This window comes from Anolis sagrei, chromosome 2 (assembly GCF_037176765.1).
Source record: "Anolis sagrei isolate rAnoSag1 chromosome 2, rAnoSag1.mat, whole genome shotgun sequence".
NCBI lineage: Eukaryota > Metazoa > Chordata > Lepidosauria > Squamata > Dactyloidae > Anolis > Anolis sagrei.
In genome coordinates, this window is record NC_090022.1 from 194640445 (window position 1) to 194648959 (window position 8515).

Sequence of the window (8515 nt, forward strand, 5' to 3'; positions counted from 1 at the left end):
GCTGTTAACTATTTAAAATGATACCTGAGTAACATTGTCTTCTGCAACCAGAAACAAGAATGCTGACTCCTTTAGAGGAATGCAGGTCTTTCCATCTCCTGAAAGCACAAGTCCAATCGGACAGTGGCAACTTCCTTCCTTGTTTGGATTCAAGAGGCACAAGTGTGAACAACTGGTGTCTGCACAAGGATTGCTGGCTGCTGGCTGGAGGACTTCGTGCATAATCTGAAATCCAAATTTCCTATGGGTTAAAAGCTTTGACAGAACTAGGATGTCTTTTCTGTGTATACACTTAGTGAATATATCTGCACCAAAAATACAGTTAGATCTGTTTCCACCCCCCTCAAAAATCAACAAAAGTTTGGATGCATGGGATAATCAAATTGGTCTTGTAGGAAATGATTGGATTTCAGATAAAGTTTTACTAATAGTAAATGGCTTAGTTGGAACAATTCTCAGGTTTTTCATTATGTTCATTATGTTGGAGGAGAATGCATACGGTGTTAACTAAGGGGGATTTGTGTAAGTTTACACATTAGGTATACCTGTTGTGTCATTTTCAATATTTAGGTACTCCAAATCCACTTGCAAGCAGTGGTAATTGATGGTTTTCATAACAGTCGACAGTGAATTTGCTCTGGATTTTAAGTCAGAACTTTAAGGAACTGTCCAGGGTCTTGAATGCTACCATCAAAATAGGTTTGCAATTTTAGCTATCTCCTTTAATGTTCAGAATAAAAACCAGAGTGGGTTGACATTAAAAGTTGCTAAACAAAGCAGTCTCAGGTCAAGAAGGGGTAGAGAAACTGGCTCTCAGGTCATTATTTCCAAGCCACAGACCTCTGGATAGGATAGCAACAAGCTCTTGCTTCAGTGGCTAATTCATATCTACATAGCTTGTTTCTTATTATTTACTGCCACGTCAGCTGTGCTTATTGCAACCCTGTGAAGGAGAGTCCTCAAAGTCACCCTGTTATTGGCAACTCTGCTCAGGTCTTGCAGGCTCAGAGTCAAGGCTTTCATGGTTGAATCAATCATGATCGCTTGTAAGAAGATATTTACCTAAAGCCTTCCACTTTGCCAAGCACAATTGCCTTTTCCAGTGAGTTTAATACTTTTACATTAAAAAGCAAAGACAATACCTTTAGCCCATATGGCTGCCCATGACGCTTGATAATGACTGTTCTGTTTTTGCCAGTTCTTTTGTCTATTTTCTGTACTCTCCTGGTTATCATGTCCGACCAATAAATGTGGTCTTCAAAGACAGTCAGTGAGAAAGGACTATGGATCTCAGGTAAGTCAAAGACCTAGGAGAACAAAAAACATTTGTCACAGCTTATGGTGAAGATCATTGGCCAACAAAGGCCTAAAACATTTAAGGAGCATTTCTTCCCCCACTTGTCCTGTCACTTCTGGTCAGGTTGAAGGTTTGATGTGAAAGACAACTACAAAAGAAAATCCCCAAGAGCAACACCAGGTTTTTAGACCATAAATCAGTGTTGCTCCTTTGAAAACAAAGAACTTGAGCACTTGCCTGTCTTCTGCCTTAGACCTAGTGTATATAAGCTAACAGAGATGCAATACCTTCACACCAGTGCCATCCAAAAAGGCTGATCCAATGCAATGAAACTTGTCATCAGACCAGAAGATTCTCCAACTCAAAAGGTCAAGGGCTATGCTAGTGGGCCAGCCAAGTCCTCCATCAATTAGTGTTTCTCTGCTGCTTCCATCCATCCCAGCTTGTTGTATTTTGGGATCACTCCCAATTTCACACCAGTACATCAATCTAGGAAAGGGAATATTAATATTGGAAAATTATAAAGATCACATTAGCACTGCAATGGACAAATGGTTTATTGAACGTACACCAAGTTTCATATATTACATCTGATTTCGCTTTTAATCTACAAGTCAGACCATCATTCAACAGCAGAAATAGCATGTCCCATTATACAAGTCTGGGAGAGTTTTGTTGCCAGATTATCCTGACTTGTTAATGATTATTCTGACCATTTGTCTCCCATAATTTCTGAGCATTGTACATAGATTCTTTGAACATCTCCAGTCCAGAAACTAACCAATTCTGTTAGATTCTGGATGATTCTATACATGAGGAGTCATTTCCCTAAGCAAAGTGATCTTAAATGTGTTGGAATTCGACCCCACAATGCCCAAGTCTCAAGTCCTCAACAAGAAGCAGTTAGTTAGTTTAGTATAGACTGAGGGAATTCCCTTCTCCCATGTATCCTGTATGACAGTTGTAATGTATCTAATTTCATCTCTCCTCTCTGTTTCTGCTCTTCTTCTGATTGTTTAAAATGGATACTTTTCTACTGCAAGCCTTTGTAAATCTGACTTCCGTTTTTTACATCTTAGTGTATGTACTGTGTGCCTTGAGATCTCTCTCTCTCTCTTTCTTTCTCTCTCTCTGTGTCAGAGAGATGTAGTGATTGGTATTTTCCCTCTCTTTGAAACAATGGAAGAGATGGGTGTTAGAGTAGCTCAGACCCAGTTCCTTAACTATTAAGGAATGCAGTTGTTTATTGTTATTGTAAATAAACATTTTCTGACTTTTAAAAAAAAGATTGGACTCCTTGCCTGCTTAAGCTCTAAATTCTTCACAAACACATCACACGGCACTTCACGCTCTGAACGCTAATGAGTTCATGCTCAACTTTAAGTATTCTGTTTGTTTTTGGATATTCTGCTATATTTAGGGTAGTTTTCCCTAACAAAATAAGGCCAAACTGTAGCCACAGCCATAAGAAAATGAAGGGAAAGTGTTTTTGCAAGCAAACATCCTTTCAAATTTACAATTTTTTACATGCTTTAAAGGAAAATGTTACAGAAATGGTAAAGAACTCTTGCACAACTTTCACGCTTCATACCAGGGATAAAGGATAGGTGTTGGCATGGCTGTGAACAAATAGGGATGTTTAATCGTATGATATGGAATGTGATCAAGTGCAAGAATACTGGAAAATGAAGGGGAAATCAATAGAATGTTAAATTCACAAGTAGTAATAGTTAATAGAAATGTACTACATGCACGAATAACAGGAGTGAAGAATATGCAAAAGGAAAAATTGGTTGACAAATTAATAGTGTGTGTACAAATTGTTTTAGTGAGGGGTTGGAAAGATAAAACAAAATGGACACTGATAGTATAACTATATAGTTAATATGTTAAATGTGGAAATAACAAATTGCAAATGGAATAATATAGATAAAATTGAAAAGGTTACAATAACTAAGAGGATGTGGGAACCAGGAATTATTTAGAGATTGTGCTAAGATGTGGAGTAGAAAAATTAAGACTAATATTTCAAATGTAACATCTGTAGTTTGATTTATAAATTGCATGTAGAAGGAGGGGAGGGTGGGAGTGGGAAAAACCAATAAAAAACAAAAAACAAAAAAACAAAAAAGATATATATATATATATATCTTAAAGGAAGGTTGTCGAGGAGATCTATGCCTACCCTGGAAATGAGACTCCTTTAATACATATCACTGCCCAGTAAAGTGGAGTGCCATCCCAAGTAGTCCTCTATCTAGTTGCTAACAGACTTAGATCTGATATAGGCAGGCAATTCCAAAAGGCCAGATCTTTTACACACGACATCCATAACAGTCTTACCCATCCAGTGGATGTAGAGCCAGTGACCGTGGCTGATCAAGGTAATCAAGAACTACAGTGTGTTCAGGATTTCCATTCCAGGTACCATTTAGTTGTGTGGCCAAGATCTGCCCTGTGGTCCCATCAGTCCAGTAAAGATTCCGACCTACCCAGTCCACTGCTATGCTGTCAGATTTGATTCCTACAGGAAACACAAGTGAGCTGACTGTCATCTGCATCCTATCACAATACTTACAGGTACTCAAAGCAATAGTTGGGAGATACCAGGGTCAAGGCACAGTGACAACGAGATAATAGTAAAAGAACACCAAAGATGTTTTCCCACCAAATCCAGATACATCCCCATGGCAAGACTTTGCTGGTGAAAGGAAGACCCCTAATAGCAGGTTTCCAAGAACTGACCTACTATCCCAATTTTACTACAAGTGTATGCATGCTGAATTATTTTCTGCCTGAAAAATAGAGTGAAGTACGTCTCACAAACATTTTGGTTACAAACACATCGTCACTTAAAAAGACAGTTTTTTTCCAATACTAAAGTGGACTTTTGGCCACTTCATGTTTTGTTTAGGAATTTTTAATAGCCTTTATAGCCCTAGGGGGTCCCAAAGCTGAAAATGGTGCCTTAGACCTGCCATAGTTGTTTGGTCCTGCTCTATTGACTAAAAGCCAGAGACAGAGTTTGATTATAAATTTCTTACATCTCAGCACAAATACCTAAGAAATAATTAAACGAGGATTTATTTAGTGAATTAGTCAATAATTACCAAACTTCTTGAGCCAGACTTAACACACATGTAAAATAGTGTTATAAGTTGCACTTTCAAGATTGCCCAAGGCACATTATGATCATTAATTTTTGCAACACTTCTCTACTGAAAACTTCTGCTTCAAGCAATATTTTTTAACCATGAAAGAGATAAATGCTGATACATTTTATGCAATTTGCCTTTCACCTCTCTTTAATTACAGAAAACCCTCCACACAACTAGTTAATAGTCAGTTAACAAAGTTAGGTAATACTTTAAATACCTGAACGGAATCCTCCCAGATAAATCTCCTGAAGAACCCTCAGGAAAAACCAAGAGGTCGTAGAAGAGTGTCTGGCTGAAATTATACTGAAATCTTGTTGCTCCCAACTATTTGTCTATACCAGAGCTTGGGAACATATGGGCCTCAAGATGTTGCTAAAATGCCGTCCCATAATCCCTGATCATTAGCATGTTGGCTGGGACTAAATTGTGTGCTGAACATTATCCTAGTCTACAGAACATCATAGAGCAATGGTTCTCAACCTTTGGATCCCCAAAGGTTGAGAACCTACAGCTCCCAGAAATCCCAGCTAGTTCACCAGCTGTTAGGATTTCTGGAAGTTGAAGGCCAAAACATCTGGGGACCCAAAGGTTGAGAACAGCTGTCATAGAGTGTTTCTGAGTAAAGGCAACTCATGAAGGGAAATCACTCCAAGGGCCTTTCTACACAGCCTTTCCCCCCAGAATATCAAGACAGAAAATCCCACAATATCTGAGTGTGGGCTCAGATATCCCAGTTCAAGGCAGATATTGTGGGATTTTCTGCCTTGATATTCTGGGATATAGGGCTGTATGGAAAGGCTCCTAGTTCAAGTTTCTTTGAAATTCATGAAGAGCAACTGAGCAAAGGTCACGAGAGCAAGGAAGTCCTTGTCCTGGTGTGTTGATGAATGGATTTGGCCAGTAATATGAAGTCAGCCCTCCTCAAAATTGTATATTTTACCTTGCTACCTCATATAATCTCCAGAGGCGCCTGTAGGAAGGTTTTTTCTTCTTCTAATATCTCAACAAATGCAGGTATAAGGTTATTTTTTACTTTCTAATTTATCTACTATTACATTTGAAGTGGAAGTAGATTTGCTAAACTTTGGAGAAATAGACCTTGGAAAGTTTTGTTTTTGACTACAGCTTCCAAAATATACCAGGGAGCACACAAGAACAAGAACCAGATCCAGATTTTGAGCTTGATGGGTTTCATCAAGATTTCCATAGGACAGGTTTGGGTCAATCTAGTCTTGTTCCAAGCAGTTAGTCCTTCTCAGAGTGTCCAAACAAACGAACATTGATGAAGACCCACCTTTTACTAGGGTCCCCCTTTGCTTGGATTTTGTGTTCATCCATTTAATGCTTTCTGCATTTAGGTCCATCCAGAAAATCTTCTGCTCCACCAAATCATAGTCAATGGAGAAGATAATGAAGTTCTTGTCGGCTGTCAAGATGACATTCTCTTTCATGCCCCTTAATCCATACAGGATCAGGTCAAACTGAATGGCAACTAGCAGAGTTGGCTCTGAGCCTACAAAAACAAGGCCATTGTTATGTTACTGTTTCATGACTTTTCAGGACTGCCTTGAATAAAATGCTGGTGTGATACTGAAGACACTGCTAGTTATGTTGGTGATATATTAGCAATCCTAACCTCCTGTCATGTGAACTAATTCATAATTAACAATCCAGAAAGCTAGCAATCCAGGGAGGAATTTACCCCTTGCCATTTTCTATTTATTATGTACTTTCTGTGCTCAGATTATGTTTTAAGAGTGGTTGAAAAAAAAGACCAAGTTCTATACAATGCCACCTCTGTAATAAACAGTGCTAATACTTTCATCAGACCATATTTCTTCATTTACCTGAATTTTAATCCTAATACTGAAACATTGCTTTCAGCAATAAGAGGGTTCAAGATATGTGATAAGGAGTCCTTCTATATCTAACCACTTGAACTGCTCAAGCAAATCTCCACTAGTTTGGCAGCACTGAAGCAAAGCTCTCATAACAGGAGTTTCCTGTTCAAAAGACTATGGGTGCAAAAGCCTTTCATCCCACCTTTTTCCTTCAGACAAACTTGATTCACCTAATTTTCAGTCATACTGACAGATACCTTCTGAAAACGTCAAGCTATCCACCTACAGATGCTTACCAACCACTTTGCATGTGTGGCCATCTGGTTCCAACAAGTAGCCTGGGTGACAAGTGCAATGGTAGCCACCAATGGTATTGATACAAGTCTGGCTGCACTTCTCTTCTTCCAGTTCTTTACATTCATTGATATCTTTACAGGAGCGCCTGTCACTTCTTAACCTGAATCCCTCGTGGCAAGCACATTTCTGAGAAAAAGACAAAGCATGTTAAGAGTAGTTTGCATCTTCAGATTAGAGTCAAGAATAAGTCACTGTCCCCTTTGCACTAGAAGTCTGGTTTTCCCCCACAGAATGGCTTCCAAGGAACGTGAAGTAAATTGCCTTCAGATATTCCCTATTGAAGGTTGAGGTCTGCTCTGCTGCTAGTTCTACCAACCAAAAGAAAGACTCCTAGTGAGTTAAGGTTAAGGAAACAGATGTGGGGGATAACTACTCCTTTTAGCTTAAGGATGTCCAGCTTTCTGCTTTTTAAGTTGCATCTAACAATATTCTTTATTTAATTATTTTATATCCTGCTTTATCTCTCCATACTCAGACTCAAAGCGGGTCACAGTAAAAAACATAACAACATAAAATATACAAACATACAATAATAAAACAGCATATTATTATATATGATTATATATGATCAGTAGTAATTATATTTAATATATTAGTATTACTATATTACAATATTATAATATTGTATTATTATCAGTATTATATTGTATTACAATATTATCAATATTATATGTAGATATAAAATATTATATTAGCGCATATATATGTGTGTGTGTGTGTAAGCTAATCACATAATATATTTTATATACATATAATATATTATGTGAGTCAAAACGTAATGCCTCCATCGCCCTAACTTTTATTTCTTTCACAGCTACTGGACTATCTATGCATGATAGGATAGAGGTATCCTTACTCTACTATAGAGTATTTTCTTTTTCTGATTGACTGATTAGATCCATGAATCTGAAGCTAAAACAAAGAGTCGTCACTGAATTTCTGGCAAAAGAAGGTTGTGCACCTAAGGAAATCCATCATCGCATGAAGAATGTTTATGATTTGGCCCCTTCTGACTTTTACCTGCTTGGACCTCTGGAAGACTACCTATGTGGTTTCAGATTCAATGACTTAATGACATTAAAACAGCTTTGAAATCATTGGTCACGAAGCAAAACCTTGAATGTTTCCAAAATCGTTTGCATGCCTGGGTTAAACGATGGTACAAATGTGTACAAATTGATGGTGACTATGTTGAATTGTCACTTGTAGAGGACAGTTCAGGTTATTATCTGTAGCAACTTCTGGTGTGATAGGTTCACTCATAACGTTTTTATGACCCAGGAGGCAAAACTTTTTGAGCCACCCTCGTATTATTTAGGCTTAAAGGGTGCGAATCTTGCATTTCACCAGAAGAGGGCAAGGAAACTAATGGGAATGTAGTTCTGAATGCTCATCTTCCTATCTTCATGCTCTTCAGTCCATTGAGAATTCTGCTATGGAGTCCAAACACACAGTGGTATATTTGTTTCTGTGTAGCAACCCTGAATTGCTTATGGGTTTTTTTCAGGGAGTAAAAATAATTGCTATCTTCCATTTGTAATCTTTCTGTAATTCTACTGCCACTTTTGGCGTTTTTGATATAAAAACGCTGTTGCTAGAGTCCCCTAGTAATACCCACAAAACAGTGTAAACAAGCCAATGTTCTATGCTGCAGTTTAACGGCTCAGGTCCAGGCTATTTGACTGACCGCACCTTTTTCTACAAACTTGCCCGGGCCCTGAGATCTTCAGGAGAGGCTCTTCTCTCGGTCCCACCTCCTTCTCAAGCTCGGGTGGTGGGAACGAGAGAGTGGGCCTTCCTTCCCAGTGGCTGCCCCTCAACTTTGGAACTCCCTTCTTTCCCAGGGAAGCAGAATAGCCCCC